The 14,587-nt window shown below is 30.7% G+C and overlaps 1 protein-coding gene across 5 annotated transcripts in view; it reads right to left on the reverse strand.

Annotated features, from left to right (window-relative positions):
• LOC107066427 (uncharacterized) overlaps window positions 1-14,587 on the reverse strand; it is a 62,562-nt gene that overhangs the window by 28,518 nt on the left and 19,457 nt on the right. The gene's annotated exons all lie outside the window — the stretch shown is intronic.

Below are 14,587 nucleotides of genomic sequence, written 5' to 3' on the forward strand. Positions count from 1 at the left end.
AGAGAGAGAGAGAGAGAGAGACAGGAGGGAGTGAGGAAGGGAGGGAGGGAGGGGAAGAAGGGTAAGAAAAAAATGAGGGGACCTGTTTCGCAGTTTGTTTCACAGATCGGGTGAAAAAAATAACCTTTGAAGATCTTGCTAAACGAGATATTTCTTTTTGCTGGTTGGGTGTCTCCAATTTGTTTCCTGATGTAACAATTTCAAAAATTCTATTGAATGTAGTATTTTTTATGAACTCTTGTCCTTTCAAACACGTTTTTTAAAAAAAAAAAAACGTAAATTTTTGGATAGTTTTGTAAATTTCCAATAGATGGCGTTGTATTGCATTTCAATTATTTCACGTGTTTTTTTTTCCCCGGGTTTTTTTTCAGAGTTACATATGACATAACTAAGTTTGTTTGTTTTGTTTTTTTTTTTAATATTTTTTCAAGTATTATTATTCTATGTGATTCCATTGCAATTGTGCTTTTTATAACAAAGCTACAGTATTTTTAATTTAAGAAATTATTATTTAGAGATTTTTCAGATTTTTATAGGTACTGTAATTTTTCAATAGATGGTGTTGTATTAAAATTCAATTATTTTGATATATTCTCACGTCATACACGTTCTTTTTCAGATTTACATATGACATAACCTTACTTTTTATATTTTTTCCTGTATTATTATTATTATTATTTATTATACGTTATTATAATTTATTAAATAGTTTAGAATTATATTAAATCAACATTTTCTAACAAAACCACAGCAACTCGTGGCCAGAACATCCTAGTACACACATATATATATATGTATATATCTGATAAGGATTTAACAAGAAGAGAAATAGGTAGAAATTCAACAAGAGAGAGAAAGAGAGAAAGAGAGTGAGAGAGAGAGAGAGAGAGAATTGGCAGGAGAATATTATACTTAGAGATGACGCGTGTACAAGCCACCAAGAAGACTAGGATGAGAGGTTCCAACTCTCATCGAGACTCCTCGTGCAAGAAAGATGGAATTAAAGAAAGGGTAAAGAGGAGGAGTAAGAGGAGGAGGAGGAGGAGAAGGTGGAGGCGGAGGAAGAGATGGAAGACACGCGTATCATCCCGACGGGGAGTGGGACAAGTGCGTTTCAACTTCGATGGGGGTACCATGTTACCAGTGGGATGGGAATACTGCATTGGCGCCGAAGATATACAAAAAGTATTGATTGTTCGAATTGTTATTATAAAAAAATTTCATTTTAGAGAAAGGTAGTGAGGTTAGGTTAGTCATATAGGTTACTCAAATTGTATAATAAATTAATATTAATTATTATTTATAAGTATGTGAATTTGTTGTACTTTTATTTTTTTTTTTTATTAAATTTTAATCGAAATAATCAAATAGTTCCTTACGTATTGTATTTAATTGGTTAATAAAATAACTCGATATTTTCTTTCAATGTAATATGATATTTAAAAATTTGCATAAGTATTTTTTGTATAAGTTATGATAAGTAACGTGTTGAATTGTCGATCCTAAATTGATGGGACTCATGATAATATTAATAAAAATATATATTCGAATGAATTAAAAAAATAAAAAATAAATATATAATATATTGGAATAAAATTGTTTTTGAGGTTAGAGTATAAAAAAAAAAAAAAAGAATTAAATAGCACATTGTATTAAAAATATTCAAATGATTTAGTATACTATAATCATCCTCCACCACCTCCACCACCACTTCCACTTCCCCCATAGACCATAATAAGATCAGATAAGCTTTTACATGTAACACACAGTGTAACGAAAGGAATAAAGGAAGTCAAAAAAAAAAAAAGGGTTTGTAGGGTGAGGGGGAGTAAAAAGAAAGAATAATAAAACATTTTTGGACTGAAGGAGTGTCATGGGGTCTTCGTCTATGGTTAAAGGAACGAAAGGGGGCGGAACGAATTTGGGGAATATCTTTTGGGACTTTTAAGTGGGAACAAACACACATACACACACACACATACACATATATATTTCTCTAACGGGCGCCACGTGTGGTTTAATGCTTTGCTAAAGGGAAGGCACGAACCAATGGATGAAAGAAAAGGATGGAAACGAAAAAAAGGTGAGGATAAGAGTAGAGTAGAGGGGTTGAGGGGAAAGAAAGAGAAAAGAATCCACCGAATGGGCGGCAAATCGTTTTCTTCGTGCCGTGTGCCGCAAAATGTGTCGAAGAAGAAGAAGAAAAAGAAAGAAAAAAAGGCAAAAACTTTGAGAACGGTAAAAGGAGACAAGAAGATATTGAACAGGGTAAAAAAAAAAAGGTAAATGGGTGGGATGGGATTAAAGAAAGAGGGGATAAGAGAGTGGGGAAGGGGGATGAGGGCAAATATTTCACAATACTTGATCCTTCCTGGCGCCGAAAACCTTTTTCAAAATATACGTCGAGACGTTTGATTCTTAGAAAGAATTGAACTTATTGTTTATAACAAATACCTAAATATACCTAAAGTATTTTATTATTATTATTTTTTTTTTTATTTATTTAAAGTATTTTATTATTTTTTAATTACCAATTGAATTACTAATAGAACATAAATTAATTATTATAAATGTATAGATTATAATTAAATTTATATTTTAATATAATAAATATATTTGTTATATATATATATAAATTTTTATATAATAAAAATTTATTTAATAAAAATATATTATTAAAATATATATTATTATATTTTATTATTAATATAATATATTATATTATTCTATTTTTATTATTATATTATATATATATATATATATACATTTAACTATGTAGCAAAAAACTAAAGAAAGAAAATAGAGGAAATGGGAGCTGTGACTGGGTAGGGAATAAAAAAAGGGAACAATTTTATTCTGGCTTACTTGCCACGAGGAAAAGTAGAAGAACCAGAAGAAGAGAAAAAAGAAGAAAATTCTTGTTATTTCATCAACACCATTGCCAACCTTAACTCTCACTTGGTATAAGGTATTCTATGATGGTTCGTAAGGTTCCAACTACGACCTCCCACTTCCCCACCCTGTTAAATGGAATACATACGATTTGATGGTGGTGTGTTGGAAAAAAAAAAAAAGAGAAAAAGAAAAAAAGAAAGATAGAAAAAGATGAATAAAAAAAAAAGAGAGATAGAAGAAAAGTATACGAGAGAAACAGCAGCAGCAGCAGAAGCAGCAGCAGCAGAAGTAGCAGAAGTAGCAGCAGCAGCAGCAGCATGAGCCATTCGTTGCTGCTGTGTTACTGATGGTGGGTAAAGGGAAAAAGAGTAAGAAAGGTGGAGAAACTCTAAAGGAATACTAGTATTAGTACCTAGTAGTAGTAGTGAAAGAAGAAGAAGAAGAAGAAGAAGAAGAAGAAGAAACAGAAGAGAAGAAACGACGAAGACTACGACAACGGTGGGAGGGGGGGGGAAAGTAGACGGTGTGTAACTTTGCCATTCCCCCTTTTCACTCCCCTTCTCCAACTCCTCCACTACGTTCCTGGTCTCGACACAAAACTCTTCTTCTCCACCCTGCAGCAACCAACTCTTCCCCGTTCATCTTCCTTTTCTCCAAAAGCCCTCTTTTCCCTCCTCACCCTTAGTCATAGTTCTCCCTCTTTCTAGAGCTTCTTCTTCTTCTTCTTCTTCTTTGACTACACTTCCTCTTTCCTCACCCCTATTTCCCCCCATCGTATCTTTCTCTTTTCCCCTTTGCAACGGGAATTTTTTTCGAGGGCTCGGCCCAAGAGATGAAGAAGAAGCACCCATGGTGAGAGAGGGCAGGGCAGGGCAGGGAGTGTGGTGAAAGAGGAAACTCACAGTCGCCAGGCTGCCAAGCTGAGCAGCTAGGGAACGAACGAACCAATGAAGGAATGGTGGAACGAAGGAACGGCCAACCAACCCAACCAACCGACCGACCGACCGACCGACCGACCGCAGTACTCTGGGACCGAACCCCCACACCTACGGGGGCCGACGACGAGGTCGATACACGCTTCCTTCGCTTCGTTTCGCTTTACTTACTCGCCTTCGTAAAGAAACGACACGGCTTTGCGAATACAGCGATAGATTCGAACCTTTACCCATTCCCCTTTCATCCTCAACCCCATATCTTTTTTCTTATTTTTTACTTAAAAGAGGAATTCAAAAGAAATTATTTGAAAAAAAAAAAAATATATAATACCATTTGGTGCGGGTTTTACTTTATTTGTTCAAATGGAAATTGATTTGTTCTTTTTTTTTTTTTTACATTTAAATTCAATAAAAATTAAAATAGGAACGATATACTTTTTTTTTGTACATATTTTATATGTTACTATTATATAATAAATATTTAACTTGACAATAAAATATAAACTAACCTATTTTAATGGGTAATACGATTAGCAAACAATTATACTATATCTTATACACAAAATGTGTTAATAATAATTTTAATTTATTTTTCTTTTCTTTTTATATTTCTAACTACGTTCAATCGAATAATAATCATAAATACATCTATAAATTATTATTAAAAATAATCTATCTATAAAACTTCTTGTTCATACTTATGGTACGTTCTAACCCATCACTAGAGAGCATCCGTCGTACCGGGCATACAGCCCACGTCGGCTTTTATATAAGAGCAAAGAAGAAGGAGGAGACGGAGAAAGAAAAAAAAGAAAAAGAGACAGACAGACAGAAAAGAGGGACAAAGTAAAGGAGAAAGAGAGAAGAAGAAGAAGAAGAAGAAGAAGAAGCCAAGAAAGTGGCGGCGGAAGGTAGAGAACGGTTGTCGTCGTCAGCTGGGTGGAAGAAGGGGGAGTATACGTGGGGGCTAAATGGGGGAAAAGGCTATGGCGGGAAGGACTAAACTGTGAGTCGAGTTGAAGATCAGAGGTAAAAAGAAAGAAAGAAAGAAAGAAAGAGAGAGAGAGAGATAGAAACGATGGGAAGTGGTGGGAGTCAAGAACCCTACAAGGAATTAAGAGCTTATTCGTAACAGGCACCGTGATGAAGATTCTATGCCTCACACAACCACAGCCCCGGTAGTCGCTAAGAGCTGGGACTCCTCTTTCTACCTCTTCCCCCTCCCCCTCCCCTCTCCCCCCCTACCATCAAACCCTACCCCCACTCAATAACTCTTTCTCTTTCTCGCTATCTCCCAGTTTTACTCTTTACGCATACACACACACACAGAGACATACATATACACATATAGAACGTGTAGATCTTTGGAACACCAATCAAGCGGCTAATAGGTTTGCCCATGCGGGCGCCAAATTGCTTTCGACGAATGCTGTTGTCCCTTTTTCTTTTTCTATCTCTTTCTCTCTCACTTTTATATTTTTTATTTCTCACGACGAAAGAAGTTGTTCGTCGTAGGACATTAACGACCCAAGCGTTGTTTAACTGTCCACTTTATTTCTTTGTTTGTTTTTTTTTTTTGTTGGTTTACTTTTTATTTGATTTTTTGTTTTCATTTCATTGACAGGAGTATTGGCAATCATTATGGATTATGATTAATCGTAATATTTCTTGGTTCGACTGTATTTCTTCTTTTTTATCATGGTGATATGTCTCAAAGGTACTCACACGATTACAAACATTCATATATATTATATATGGTGGCATATATAGAAACGGTGAGAGATCTTAGCGTAACGATTGAAGTAGCGGAAACACCAACGACTGGTTGCCAGTTACGACAGAAGGCTTAAACTTTTACTGGTTTAGGAACGTCAGCGTCTGCGACGTTTTTGTTCACTCAGTTCGTCGACGTTCTTTTCGTCTTCTTCTTCTTCTTCTTAGTTACACACTGTTACACACTGTTACATACTTCCACGGTTGCTAGGTCTCTCTCTTTCTATCTCTCTCTTCGTTTCCGTTATCCTATCGTATATACCGGATCTCATCACCATTTTTATAAGTTTTTTTTTTTATTTCCTCAATCCTTTCATTCTCAATTTCAATGAATTTTTTTTTTTTTTTTTTTTAAGAAAATACTAATAAGAGGTTAATTATCGTTCTCGTTGGTTAAGTGAGAAACCTTTAAAAAAAAAAAACACCTGGACCCAATTAGCAACATGATTAGATCTTACATTGTACTTGTTAAACTAATTCTAAACTGAATACCAATATGGTGGTTCTCAAACGAACAACCATTACAGGATTCTTAACCTAAATATACACATCAAAACGTAACGTGATATGTCATCAATCAAACTGTAATAATATCATGAAAAACGCAATTAGAATTGGCGCCAAATTGGCGCGCAACGCAAACGTGTTTCCTCCTCCCGTGGCTTATCGAACGAAAGATAATAAAAACAAATGGCGGGAAAAAAAATGTTGAAATGCGCACGCGTTAAGCGCGTAATTTAAATTTAAACTCAACAGATACGCGCGTTTAATTCGAATAAACCCCTGACGCGCATACGTTCTCGCGCAACGATAACCCATGTGACTAGGCCTCCCCACTCTAACTACTAACCAAGCAACCAATCAACTAACCAACCAACCTATACACAATTTTTTCTCTCTCTCGCACACTCTGTGTACGTATTTTCTTCTTTTTCTATCTCATTCTAACGAGTAGGAAGGGTTGCATATATATATAGGAAAAGTGATAAAGGCGCGAATGAACGCAAGGGTGAAAATAATAAAATAAAATAAAATAAAATTCTGTACATATATTCATGCTTGTGTGTACGTGTTAGTGTTAGAGTTTTGTTAGAATTAATGCATGTGAAAGAGAGGAAGAGAGAAAAAGGCGATCGAAGAGACTAGAGGAAGAAACTGCGAAAGGGTAACAGAGAGGGGTAGTAGGAAAACGAGGTAGGGTTGGGTAGGGGAGTGATGGGAGGGTTAGGGAGGGTTCGAGAAGTGAGTACCATCCAACGTATGTACGTACGCCGGCGAAAACTCAATGAACCGGTATCGATTAGCCTGCTCATTTTATTCCGGCGTCGCCGTTCGTGCCGTGAACTCGTTAAACACTCCGCGTGCGCTTGCCACTCTACCTTCCATCTCCCCCTGTAACCCCCTAGCCACCACAACCCCCTCCTGTTCTCATTTCATCCTTTTCTGTCGTATTTTTTCTTTCTCACTCACCGTTAAAACCATGTTGCTCTTCTTCCTCTCTTCGTTGTCCTTTCTTTCACTCATATATATATATATATATGTATGTATATATGTATGTACGTATATTTCATTTTTTTTTTTTTATTTCGTTCAACGTTCGTAATCGTCGACGCAGTGGCGCGTCGAAACTCGTGATGAGGGTAGAAAACCGAGTCACGAGGGTAGTGGGTCAGGTGTGGATTTTTTTTTTCTTTTTTCCTCTAACGGAAGACGAGTCACGAGGATGCTGCCTGCCGTTGAGAAAGATAGAAAAAGAGAGGGGGAAGGTGCAGAGAAAGCAGGTCGGATGAGATATTTTATAAAGTACACCAATGACTTCCTCTTGACCGTTCTTTGGCCCGAACATATTTTTTTTTTCAACGATCTTATAAATGATCATCTTATAATACTTAATATATATATATTTATATTATATATTATATATTAACGTGAAAGATCGAAATTCATATGGTTGTTTGATGTGTTGTGTTAATATTACGTGTAAATCTTGACATTTTACAGTTTCAATCTTTCAGGGTAACATTAATATTATTATTATTGTTAGTATTAATTGGCATTGGGTATATATTAATTTTAGTATTATTTATCTAATTATTAAAATATATATATATATACCAAAAGAAAAATTAAAATTAGGTAATAAATATAATAATATAGTATTAGTAACTATATGAAACTATACTACATAGTAGTTACTAAATAACTAACTATATAAAACTCTATATTAAATAATATATTAAATAATATATTAAATAGTTAAATAGTTATAAGTTAGTATATTAACAATATGTAATAGTAAATTATATTAAATAATATATTATTAATTAGCAACTTAATATATTAATATTACTATTAATATTACTAATAACTAGCAACTACATAATATAATACAACACATACATTGATCAATTAGGAAACCTAATACCCCAACTTATTATTACAAAATATTATAATTATTATATTTATTAAGTACATATTTAATATTGAAATAAGAAATATGAGAATAGAACAATGTTGAGAAGATTGAGTTATCGACTGTTTCAATCTTTGAACTGACTTGAAGTAGTCAAGTACACCAGAACACGACATAAGCAGGAAATTTGCCTAATTCGCGGCTCGATTTAACGATCGAGTTCTATCGCCCGATTTGGCTTGGATCCAATGCTTCTCAACTCTCACATACACACACAGGAACACACACAAACATACACACACATAAATACACATGCACATTATACACAGAAACGTGCATAGTAAAACAGAAGTTGAAGTTAGGTGCCGGCTGCGTTCGGAGGAGTTTGAGGTGGATGTTGAAACAGAAAGAGAAGACTGACGATGAGAGGTGTGGGGTGTTGGGGAGTGGGGTGAGGAGTTTGGGGGAGGAAAAAGCACCGCGTGTCGAAAGGTGCGTTGTACTCAAACAAAGTAAGATAAAATTAGACAGCCTTACGGCTGGCAGAGAAAAAGAGAGAGAGAGAGAGAGAGAAAGAAAGAGTGTGAGTTCTTTTTCAATCTCCCTTGGGAACTCCCACGTGCAAAAGTCGTATGGGGGACACCCCTCGGTCATGTCTAAAAAAAAAAAAAAAACTAAAGAAAAATGAAGAAAGACGACTCACAAGGAACGTGAATTTTTTACTTAGAAGAAGAAGATGAAAAAATGTATTCTTTGATCTAACACAACACACAGAACACATCACACGTTTTGATCGATTTTAGGTTGGAGTGCAATTAAAATAAATAAATAAATAAATGTATTTTATGGTGTTTTAGATTTTTTTTTAAATGTGGTGGGAGTATTGTAAAATTGTTTTACAGGTAATGACAAAAATGATAATGGTTGCAAATATGATAGGATTGAGTTTTTATTATTTTATAGTATTGAAGTAATAAATTTTATTTGTTTTTGTGTATTTTATTTTATTTTAATTTATTTTAATTTTTTCTTTTTATTTTATAATAATAATATTATTTTTATATATTTTATTTTTTTTTATTTTAATAATAACAAAATAATAAAATAATAAGTTTACTTTCTATTTAATTAGTATTTAATTTTTTATTTTTAATAATAATAAAATAATATTTAAAAAAAAATAATTTAATAATAATAAATTGTAAAATACCCTATTATCATTTACAAAAATAATAAATTAATTGATATATATATTAATAATAATCATTAATAAAATAATATTCTAAATTTTACGAGATCCACTTTACAACATAAAATTTCTTTGTAAAATTCTCATAAGTGTTGTTGATGTTGTTGTTGTTGTTGTAAATGTTGTGTCTTATATTACTTGTATTAGATAACAGGATATACAATATATATATATATATATATATATATATATATATATATATATATATATATATATATATGTGTGTGTGTGTGTGTGTGTGTGTACAGAAAGGGTGTATTTTTCACTTTTTACGAAGTAGAAAAGCTTTATGGAAATTGTTACAGATCCCAGCATGAACCAACAAGCAGCAGCAGCAACGTTTCCCTTACAACAAGGCGAATACTTCCGCGTCCTCGAGCCCCCATAAATTATCAAGGCGATTAACCGTATATGAAGTATGTACTCAACCACCACCACCACCACCACCACCACTACTACTAACAACAGCAGTAGTAGTTACAAGGGTTGCTCCTTTCCGATATCACGCCCTAACCAACCAACCCCCTCGTCATATCATGAAAATAGCCTTTGGGCTCTTCGAGCGTAAGTATCTCAGCTACCACGACGATTACTATGACGATAATGACACCACCATACTGACATAAGTCTTTTTTTATTCTAATATAAACAATAAATATCTTAAAAGTAATAATAAACAATTAAAATAAAAATATTTTTATCATTAGATTCATCTTGGTAAATAATTAATTGATTGAACACATTGAGGAGTGTATTATTTAAAATATTATTATATTATATTTTAAAATATAATTATTATTATGTTATTTGTTATTAGATTTTTAGTTAATAGTTTGTGCTTTTAGAAATTCACAAAAGGAAAAATTGAATATTGCAATAAACAAAAACAAAAAAAAAAGAAATTCAAAACTTCTAACAAACAAATTTAATAAGTTCCTAGTAAAAATAAATTCATTGACCATTAGAGGTGTATTTAAAATATTCTTATATGTTTTTAGAATTAATTATTATTATTAAATTTTTCGTTAATAGTTTATGCTTTTAGAAATTCACAAAAAGAAAAATTGAATATTGCAATAAACAAAAAAAAAAGAAATTCAAAACTTCTAACAAACAAATTTAATAAATTCCCAGTAAAAATAAATTCATTGACCATTAGTGGTGTATTTAAAATATTATTATATATTTATTAGAATTAATTATTATTATTATATTTTATATTATTAGATTTTTCGTTAATAGTTTATGCTTTTAGAAATAGCAAAAAAAAGAAAGAAAAAAAATTGAATATAGCAATAAACAAAAACAAAATATCGAAACTTGTAACAAACAAAGAAACAAACAAACAAATAAGTGTTGTAAGTTCGTGGCAAAGTTTGAATATAACAAATAAGATTATTTTCAATAAAATGTTGAAAATATTGTTGATAAAATGCTTTTTGGATGAGAACCACGAATAGTAGAGAGAGAGAGAGAGAGAGAGAGAGAGAGGAAGACTCCTCTCTCATTGTCAGAAGAAGTCTTGGCATCTCTTTAAAGGTAGTGGGCGGTGTTACTGGCTTTGCTTCACGTTTCTACGGTAGTTTGCAGTTTTGGTGATCATCTTGTATATATATATATATATATAGGTACATATTCACCTACGCGAGAAAAGTAATACATATAACGAAACCCCCACATCCACCCACATATATTCGTATAAAAGTATACACACACAGCAGACACATATACATATATGTTACTAAATATCGTATACGTAAGTGAAAAAAATATTAGAACCTAAGACAAACTTTGGGCTCACCTATACTCCTACTACTACTACTACTACTACTACTACTACTATTATAATACTACTATTACTATTATTTTGCTGCAATGTGCATTTGTGCAATTTTGCAAACACTTCCAAAACGTTTTCTAAAGCGTAAAAGATATTTTGCTTTAGCTTCACTTATTCCATGTCTTACGACTACCATAAGTTTTTGCTCAATGTCCTAGAATTACATATATATGTGTATGGATATTTAATACTCACATATTTCGAGAGAAAGGTTGGAGGAGACTTTACAGTTAATATTACTAAATAATACAAAATAAAATACTTTTAACATATATATATATATATATATATATATATATATATATATATATATATATATATATATTTTTTTTTTTTCTAAATGAAATATAAAAGATATATTATCTCCCTTTTATTTTTTTAAATTAAATTCAATTTATTTACAATAACAACTAATAAGAAATTATATTGATTTAATAAAAGTAAAAGAAAATTGATCTATCTCTTGGATACAAAAATAATATATTAATAATAATAATAATAATAATAATGAAATTAAATCATCTATCGTTTCATAAACTTTTTATTATGTATCTTAAAAAAAAAAAGAAAAAAAGATTGACAGAGAAGTAGAAAAAAAAAAAAAAAAACAACAACAACAACGTAACACGATAATCAAACAAACGTATCGATCACAAAAAAAAAGTGGAAAAAAGAATTGAAAGATAAAAGTATGTTTCGTTATATTAAAAAAAAAAAAAATAAATAAATAAATAAAAAAATAAAACAGAAGGAAAAAGTGTTGAATAAAATTAACACACGTACAAACACTTATTATTACAATTCATACTAAATATAATATAATTGATATTTTTAATAGAATTATTTAAAAAAAAAAAAAAAAAAAAAAAACAAAAACCAAATTTAACAAAAAAAAAATATTTTCTATAAAATATTATAAATACAATTTAAATTAATATATATTTATAAGTAGTATAATATATATTATATAAATAATATATATATGTATATATACTATTATATACGTAATTTATTTAGTAAATAGTATAAATATAATTTATACTATTTAATTAGTTTAATTAATTATATATATATATATATATATATATATATATATATATATATATATATATAGTAATAGTATGTAAATGTATTATAATATACTATTTAATAAATATATCTATAGTTTATAATATGTAATATTATATACTACAAATAATTGTTATATATATAAATAATTATATATAGAAAATATTTTTCATAAAATTTTATATAAAATAAATGATTGCAAAATATTATTCACGATGACATATATAAATATATATATATATATATATTTTTATTTGAACACAATACACGAATGAAAATGATCATCGTGTATACGTTTCAAATTGCAAGAGTGAGAGAGATAGAGAGAGAGAGAGAGAGAGAAAGAGAGAGATTATACTTGTGCATATTTTTTAAACTCACTAGATACGCACGCGCATCTATTATCTGTTCCAACACGCGTTAGTAGATGATAACTACCTTACTCTTCGTGTATAACTCGAGTCATGTAACATCTATACTATTCTCTGACATCTATATATATGTTTGTATGTATAAGTGAGACTTTACACGTGGATACCCAGGTCCCTCTATCTCTCTTTCTCTCTCTCTCTCTCTCTCTCTCTCTCTCTCTCTCTTTGTGAGTTTTTTTATATCGTGTGTTACGAGTTACGTTAGTTCGCATGCGAACCCTTTATATGCACATATGTATATACATATATTTGTGCGTAAGTATGTGTGTATGTGTGAGATCATTGCTTCACGTTCGTACGGTACCGGCATACGGTTTGGCTTCGGGCCTCGTTCCTATGTATCGATCTTTCTAACCATGGAATGCCATCAAGGCCCGTGCTGGTCTGCTATGCTCCGCTTCCGTTGAAAAATTCAACTTTGTCGTGGTTATTTTTTTTTTATTTTTTTTTTTATTTCTTTCTTTTTCTTCTCTTTTTCCTATTTCTTTTCAAATCTTTCGGGGATTTCCATCATTCCAACATTTCACAAATATCTTTTTATATTCTACTTATTGTAAATAGGAACACTCGTAAGAGATTTTTAATTGGAAAATTGATTAATTTAAAAAAAAAAAAAAAAAAACAAAAATCAATTTTATTAATTTCTTTATTATTTAGTAGTAATCGATAGTTTACTATTTTATTGATAGATTTAAATATTCCTCTTTTCTTTCTTTTTCTTTTTCTTTTTCAAATCATTCGGGGGTTTCCTTCAATCCAACATCTCACAAATATTTTTTTATATTTTATTCAATTGTGAACTCGTATAAAAAAAATTATTAATCAATAATAATCAATAATTAATAATAATCGAAACAACAATACTCTACTTTATCGACAGATTCAAAGAATTATTAATTTATACAGAAAATTTTGCAATCATCTACAACAACACACACACAACATTTGTCGTCTCGTCTGTCTCTCTAAGATTAAATATTGAAAATACATTCCCAGAATACTAAAAAAAAAAAAAAAAAAAAATAAATTAATCACTCTATCTTTTTTGCTGAATTTATAATAACAACAATTTTCACAACATTAATATTATTCATTTATAACAAACAAACAAAAAATTGTTTTCTAACATCAAACAACTATCACGTTATAATACGAATACAAATTTACACAATAATGCGGTTAAAGTTGTAAAAGAAAAAGGAATAGAAAGATGTATATAAACAAAAGAAAAAGAAAAAGAAAGAAATAATTTAAAAATAAAAAAAAATAAAAATACAAAGATAAATGATACAACGTTTAACGAGCATTTAAAAGATCGTATCTTCGACAGATAATCAATGGCATCTGTAAGATAAGTATATATATATATATATATATATATATATATATATATATATATATATATATATATTTTATAACCTATACTTTGTAATGCATTCTTATTAGTATACTTTTACTATAGTTAACAACATCTCCTCATGTTCTTACGTATAATTTTCCTTTTTTTATTGTATTTTTTTTTTTTGACTATATTTAGTTTTCTAATAAGACGAAGTTCAAAGTCGTAGATTTCAATTAGCTTATATTCCTACGATCCGATCCGATTCGATCCGATCCGATGCGATCCGATGCGCCGCACCTCTCGTTTACCTGCTTGATACCTTGCTGTTACCTTGCTTACTTGCAATGCATCCCATTCGGTATGCATCAATGTCGTCGCGAGAAAACGTAATCGAAATGCAAAAGATGCCGCCGCCATTCGTGATTTCGATCGACAAAAGTCAAGAATACTGACTTGACTGACTTTATTTTATCGTTCATCATCATCATCATCATCATCATTATCGTCCATATCATCTCATCTTATCTTAAATAAAATCATTTTTACCAAAAAAAAAAAAACGTGAAGAAACACGTTTGCTGTTTTTTGTTTTTTTATTGCACGAGTAGAACAAGTGTGCAAAATTGTTTTACTTGTCAATT

Source organism: Polistes dominula, unplaced genomic scaffold (genome assembly GCF_049000335.1).
Source record: "Polistes dominula isolate Pdom_NZ unplaced genomic scaffold, Pdom_raw_medaka contig_29, whole genome shotgun sequence".
In the NCBI taxonomy this organism is placed as follows: domain Eukaryota; kingdom Metazoa; phylum Arthropoda; class Insecta; order Hymenoptera; family Vespidae; genus Polistes; species Polistes dominula.